Here is a 7,602-nt window from a genome sequence, read left to right as displayed (position 1 = left end):
GAAGTATATAGTAACTGAAGGCAAACAAAACCCTCTTCATACACCTTCTCTAACTTCATCGTCTTCCGAACGTTCCTGTGTCAGTTTTTAAACTCTCTTCAGCTGTTCGATCATTGGAGGCCGCTATGAGTTCAAACTGATACCATGTCTAATCTTCTTGTAAAGACTACACTGAAGGGAAAAGTCTCACAAGTACCGCCCTGCTTCAGTGGTAAGCAGATTTCAGCTTCCATGACGTCACTCAAGCAGGTGACCTAACTTTCGAATTAACATTTATCATCTCAAACTATGTAAACTCGTTATCGTTGGTAAATTTGGCAACTACATATGTACACAATGCTGCCATTTCATAATTTGCAGGCAAATACAGCATTTATGTAAAATTTTGAAGCACGATAATAAGTTAGAAACGGCAATTACCCTGGATCCGATTCACGAACAGAACTAACAAACGCCAGATGCTTGGGGCCAACCATTTAGTTTCCCCACGAGGTGGTCGGCTTTGGGTTTATTAAATCAAGTTATTGTTTTCAGCCATCCTGATGATAATTTTTGTCAACATTGGGGTTAATTATTTGTTTTTCTAAATTCCTGATCACGAATGTTTCTCACTACTAAGGGACCGAATCATTATTGACAGAAATATTACAGTCGGACTCAGGTTTAAATTATTTTGGTTTTGTAACATCTCCATTTATTTGTCAGTACTGAACATTCCAGGGTGTCAACATACAAATAAATCAAGCGTTAATATAAAGTATCTTCAAAGATGAACTCACTGCTAGGTTCTTGTGTTAGCATACACTGGCTTTTCTGTCATTTCTGAGACAATGAACTGAACAGAAGACAAAGTGCCATGGGTCAGTGGTTTCACTTGTGGGCACGTTCGCGCAAAATCACTCTGGCAATCGCATTATAATTATCATATTCCAATGGTAACAAAATGAAATAATTTCTTTAAAGTTATACCAATTTAGCCTAGTATAATCCAAGGATCACAACAGAAAAAGAGAGGAAAATTACTTTAAAAACAGACGTTAATATTGCTACCTGAGTCATCGTAGGCCAACTTATGTATGGCTCATTTTAGCCAACTTCTTTTGTTAGAATGCCACACTTATTTGAACTCTGAATCTAATTGGTTCGGAGGCCACACAAGGAGTGTGACAACTGATAGATAGTTTGTAACGATGGTGTTCGGCAAGATGCAATTTTTGGTTCAGATGATTTGAAGACAACAAAACCAAATTTGTTCTATCTTCATTAGCTATAGAAATTTGTCAATGCAGTCAAAATATAATTCTAATAAAAGACGATTGTTATTTGAAACAAATGTTGTAAATTAAAAAAGCATTTCTAAATTGAATTATGCTAAAAGTGTAATGAAAATAAAAAATTGCAAATAATTAATCGTTAAACAAAATGTTTGCACATAATTTGCAAATGAAAACGTAACTTTTAGGCAGTAACGTTGACCAATAAATCATATTTAAGACCGGGTATGTATTATTGCATTTGTTCCAGGAATAGTGAAGCACGATGACTCAGTATTTTATGAGGCAAGTGCAAATGTTCATATGTATACGCACTATACAAACAATAGCAGGTATTGTGTTCAAGATTTATTGTGTTAGGTATTTAGCCAAGTGTTAGTATAGACACTATCACTCTCAAGTTACTCGCAGTGACGAGACCAGTACCGTGTTTTACTGCAGCGTTTTTGTCAGTTACCAGCTAAAAGATGATCCTATAATATAAAATTACAACTCCTGGGAGGCTCTGTCTTACTGCACAGTGATGTTTGTCTCTCTCGTAAGACATAAGCCACGTTTTTGAAGCATTACATCGGTCGCTATGGCACTGTAAGTGAATCTTAGCGACATGCCCTGCTGAGGCATTGATAGCACCACCTGACTGCCAGAGAACATACAATCTAATCCAAGTCTATTGTCTTGTTCTAAATACCAGACTAAGTCTGAAAATAGATAACATGTGTCTCTTTATGTGATAGATCAGTAACTTATCAATATATGAAGTGTAAAGGTGTTGGATATGGAACTGTCAAAATTACATTATTCTGTGTAAACACAGGGAAATTAATTTGACCAAGTGACTTTGGACAATTTATGAAGCAAATGGTATGCACCTAAGTGACTATTCATCCCAAAAATATAAGATTTTTAGAAGAATGCTATTTACAGGCTAAATAATTGATACGGTACCCGAGCTATCATAAAGTTCAAGGAAATATGGATGGTGAGGTTTGATCATTTTGCTCAACCTAATAGTATACAAGGAGGTTGGATGTAACAGTTGTAAAATAAAAGATATCACCGTAAATATGCTAATTAATGATGGAAATATGATTTGTGATATTTCTTGTCCATACAGTTGTGACGTGTTTAGGCTCGAAAAAACAGTAACACAAGAAAGAGTGAAAGCAACAAACTTTGAAAAATACAATAATTTATTTCCCTGGAAAAATGCTGGAAAAATTGGGGGACAAAATATGAATTTACGGATTTATAGAATCAAATCCAAAAATAATCCAAGAATAATCTACGAATGAAATTGTATAAGTCCTAATAAAAAAATGTTCTAATGACTTCAAGTTCGAGTCCCGACGAAGAATCCAATATGGAAAACGATGACATATGCTGTAATATATAGTGTTGAAGTCTATAGTTCCTTGCAGAAACAAGAAATATTACTCAGATTTTGGAAATCTAAATAAATTTTTATAAAAGCTGTCCTTGTTCAACAATTTCACATGAGCACACGTATTTTCCAGGGGAAAAAAGAATTAATCCTTCTCAGTCCAATTAATTTGAAATAACTCCAAATAGAACAACAGACACCTTCCAGTGTGAAGAAAAATCCCAACTACTACTGCGAATATCTCTCCAAAACAAAGGTTATTTCGTACTATAAAAAACAAAAAGGGGGTCACGTGATTATGTTATATAACCTCGTCGAAATTATTTACTTGTTAAATTACATGTACACCCAGTGTGGCCCTGACGAAAACTAATCGTTTTACTCTAAGAAATAAAAGCTTTTAAAAATTTACATCTTAAAAACGTAGTCCCATCGTGACCTGAACAACAACCAATCGTTTTAAAATAAAAATAGAACTTATTTACATGATTGCAATTAATTTTTAATCAAGTTCAGAATCTAAGGCAACACCTGATGTTTACAAAACTAACAGTCAAGGTCAAAATATTTTCTGGAAAAAGTATCATCTCTAGTGAATAAATTTACATTACAATAGCATGTAATGAAACCAAATTAAAACTGACAAACAAACAATTAAATTGAAATAAATGTATATTAGATCAGATATAATTAAATCAACTATACGTAACAGAACAAATTATCTGCATGCGAGAGCGTCTATAGATAAGTTAGATCGTGTATCATAAACTAAATGTACGTGAAATTCTACCCCAATAAAGACTCAAATTTTTAAACAAGGATGTGGGACTTGTAGTAATGTACTAAGCTCGATTGTTCATAGTGTGTCCTAATGATCGATTTCAGCATTGCCGATGTATTTTAAGAGCTATCACATATAAAATAGAATATTTCATCAGAAATATCACTCTGCGATATAATGCCGCACCCTATGAAGGTACTAAAACTTAGCTTTTCCATACGTATCTATTTCATGATGGAATCAACATTTGTATTTATATTTAGAGTGCAAAAATCCAGATATATATATATATATATATATATATATATATATATATATATATATATATATATATATATATATATATATATATATATATATATATATATAAAGAGAGAGAGAGAGAACTTAATGTGAAATTCTGTTTCCAAACATTCCTAACAAATATGGGAATTTGTGGAAATTGTAATCATGTATTTGTTATCATCAATTGCACATATGTCTTTTATAAAGTGTGCTACTAAACAATTATTGAGTTGTAAGGTCTTCAAGTTCGAAAATGACATGACATCACTAATTTGATTTATGTAAGAACTCGAGTGGCTGACCAGGCCTATTTGTGCTCTGACATTTTTGTGGCAGAATTGACAGGTGATACTATTTGGGGTTTTCTTTGATTAATCAAGGACGTGCTCTATTACAAGTCTGGAGCTCCAATATTTATAAGATTGAGTCACTGCGAGATCTTCAAAAGTCTCGGGAACAATGTCAAAATGTGTTATGGATGATTTCAGGGAATCTTTAAAATTTTCCTTTGGCCACCATGAGATCGTATTGTCTCCTTCGGCTCGCCGAAGAAAATATTTTTGTTAGTCGCTCTTCTGATATCGAGGTGACTTGGCCAGTTGATTACAACTGTAATTTCACCATCAAAGAGTTGACGATTGTAATACCCGTCGATGTATGACCCCAGCATGCCATCTTATTTTCATCAATTTCCTCAGGCAGCCAATCTGAATGTGGTTCAGCGTTTTTCAGTGGTGCCTGTACACTATCCAATTTATCCGTGGATGATACAGCGACGGCAAGGCAATGGTTGTTTAGATCTTCAGTTTTAGTTGCCGATTGATGCAACTTCTCCTTGCCGCAATGTCTGTAAACGTCCCCGCTTGTTTTAGCATGTCTTTCGATGGTTTCACCATACATATGGTCTGCACGTGACAGTGTAATGCAGATATAGGCGACCCAATCCGCTGCCTGGAGGTGTTGACCATTTGCTATGGTAGTCTGCACGTAATGCAACCATGGTGCAAGATGGTGTCTTCTAAATACTGAGTTTGAGACCGATATTGAAGAGAAATGGTCCATACTCTAGATATCTTTTCAAATTTAGCATCATGTGACAGATTGCCTAGAAACGAGACGGAGCAGGATGTACTAAATTTTTCATATTTATCCACCCATCAAGGACCAGGTGAATATCTTTATAATCAATCATTGTATATATATATATATATATATATATATATATATATATATATATATATATATATATATATATATATATATATATATATATATTCGAATCCGGTTAAGCCGGTTACAGGACAATATAAAGGAAATCTTGCGTTTCGGTCACACCCGCTTATCGACTCGATAATTAATTCTCATCTAAGTTCATAGTCACTCTGGATTCCTACTACACAAATCAAGGTATACAGAGGTTATTACAGTGAATTTCAAATATACACCAGACAAAACAGAAGGTGCTTCGCTGAGTTTTACAGGAGGATGAGTGATAATATGAAGTGACTTTCTAATTATGTAGAAAGAGAGATAATGTTTTTCATTTTTAACAATCAATGACATTATAGCACCTTAATGCATGAATCTGTTTTCTCTCTTAGTTAGACTTATTAATGATGTTTTGAGAAAGAGTAGTCAGTCCTGCCTTAACACTTGAGACGTCAAATTGTTTATATTGCTTCCAGAGTGGGCTAATTATTTTACTTTCTTCAAATTATTTTGAATTCAAGTGATTCTTTTCCCTGGAAGTACTAGTGCTCTAAATTATTTCTCAGACAAGTACATTTATCGAAATTTGTACAGAAATAAAAAACTGGAATAATCTTTTATGTGATTCAACAAGAGACTATTGACACTGCAGCATATTTTACATAAGATGTCATTGTCTTCCACTTTGGACTTCATCGGGATTAGAACTCGGTTTATTTCAGGACTTTTTATTAGAAAACATTTATTTTATTCTCGCACTCTCTGCTGAATGCATGTGGAGATGCCCACATACAAAGCAGTTGGATGGGAAATAATCTATAAATGGTTAAATAAAGCATTATGTAAGGACGAAATTCAACCGGATTGGCATTTTTAATTTGCCAGTATTTAAATGTAGTTCAGATTGTGCATTCGTATGCAAAGATGAAGCAAAGCACTACATTGATTAAGGGCTGTTTTATGATCCCTATTATGAACAAGTACATATTGCAAAATTTCATGACTTCCTATCTCAGTTCGTTATTTTAGATATGAATAAAATATGCTACATTCACTGTGTTTATAGATCTTTTATTTCATAATAAGGAACGACTTCTGTGTATGAACTGGTATTAATATTTGAAAACTCAGTACTGCATTAAGCAACTTCAAAATCTTAATTGGCGACGACTGCAGATTGCGAGAAAGGTCAGTAGATTGTGTATTTCTTATGAGCCAAAATGTTTTCAAAATAGCATTGTGGTAGCTAGAAACCAAACATTCACCAGTTTTACTGCCTACAAGACATTAGCAATTTTATATTAAAAGATGTGGTGGTACATCAATCTAGTAAATAAATAGAACATTACTTTCTACCATATTTTATTCTGTTCCTAACACTATTGTACTCAATGGACAAAAAAAGATCAATGACATTTTAAACAATCATTTTCTTCTTGCATTTGTCATCCTTTGAAAATCTTAGCTTGCCTTATGCAAATGGCCACAATTTTGAGCAAGGTGCCATTCTCGTACTCATTACAATACGGTGAGAGATGAACATTTGTCTAAATTCTAAAATGTTTGCGTAATTAAAAATACTTCAATTTTTATTTCTTCGTTTTTTCGGGGCCGTCTGAGTCGTATGTGGGTGGGGAGATTGCGATATATTGGTGGGGCGTGGCCCCACTTGTTATATCGCTATAGTTTCGTTATCGCTATATAAGAGATGATCGACCATGGCGTAATTAGCCAGATCGAGAAAATAAAATAAGAAATTAATGGATGGAATAACAGAGGTATGAAAAAAGATATCGAACAGAACAATGCGATACCCGTATGTAAAATACAACAATATAATGAATTACATAAACAAAATGAAATTCAATATAACAATTGAAAGAGGTAGTTTCTTCTAGACATAAAAGTACCAAGCTCAAAAAATTGCAGCAAGCCGTACTATTTATACCAATAAGACAAATGGTATCAAAAAATCGACGAATGATCGACCTTAAATTGCCGGCATGGCTGCATGGCCTAGTTGCTTAAGGTCCTTTCAAAATCAATGCAGGTAACAAGTCAGGCCGTATTCTCTCTCTCTCTCTCTCTCTCTCTCTCTCTCTCTCTCTCTCTCTCTCTCTCTCTCTCCAGCTCGTTTTGTTTCATCCACCATACCTTGGTTGGCTGCTCTCTTTCCGCACTGGGTCCATGTATGGAGCTCTTTTTCCCTTCAAATAAATAAAAACGTAACATAAGTGTTTGTCAGGTTTTTTCTCTTTTGGGATCGAACAATATTAACACCCTTGTTACGTCAGATATCATCTCGTAATTCAACAGAAACAAAGGATAATATGGGTCAGTTCTCAGCCGGACAACTTATACACAACTCAGTTACCATGACTATGTTGTCATTTACCTAGGAGCTTTTCAGCATTTCTAGTTCAACTATGACATAACTAGTCCTCCTAATAAATTATTACGTCATGCTCTGGGCTATATCAATGACTAGCTTGACTAAATGTCGGTCTACAGGTGTTCCAAATGCTTGCACCATCGATTCTCGGTTGAAAAGAATTCACAACTCAATTTTACAAATGAATTAATGGACTTGACGTCTTGTCTTAACTATATCACGTGCTAACTAGCATTTCAATGATATAACATGGCCAGATATAGAAAAATCAATTCGT

At 34.3% G+C, this 7,602-nt stretch overlaps 1 long non-coding RNA gene across 1 annotated transcript in view; it reads right to left on the bottom strand.

Annotated features, from left to right (window-relative positions):
* The window catches only part of LOC149783430 (uncharacterized), a 33,313-nt gene that overhangs the window by 16,260 nt on the left and 9,451 nt on the right, over positions 1-7,602 (bottom strand). The window contains exon 2 of the long non-coding RNA XR_016413601.1: positions 7,088-7,140. This is a non-coding gene — a long non-coding RNA (uncharacterized LOC149783430). The remainder of the gene's footprint in view (positions 1-7,087; positions 7,141-7,602) is intronic.

Source organism: Sinohyriopsis cumingii, chromosome 14 (assembly GCF_028554795.1).
Source record: "Sinohyriopsis cumingii isolate HCF-2022 chromosome 14, ASM2855479v2, whole genome shotgun sequence".
Classification (NCBI taxonomy): Eukaryota; Metazoa; Mollusca; class Bivalvia; order Unionida; family Unionidae; genus Sinohyriopsis; species Sinohyriopsis cumingii.
Note: the sequence above shows the minus strand (reverse complement) of the source record. Positions and strands in the feature narration are given on the sequence as shown.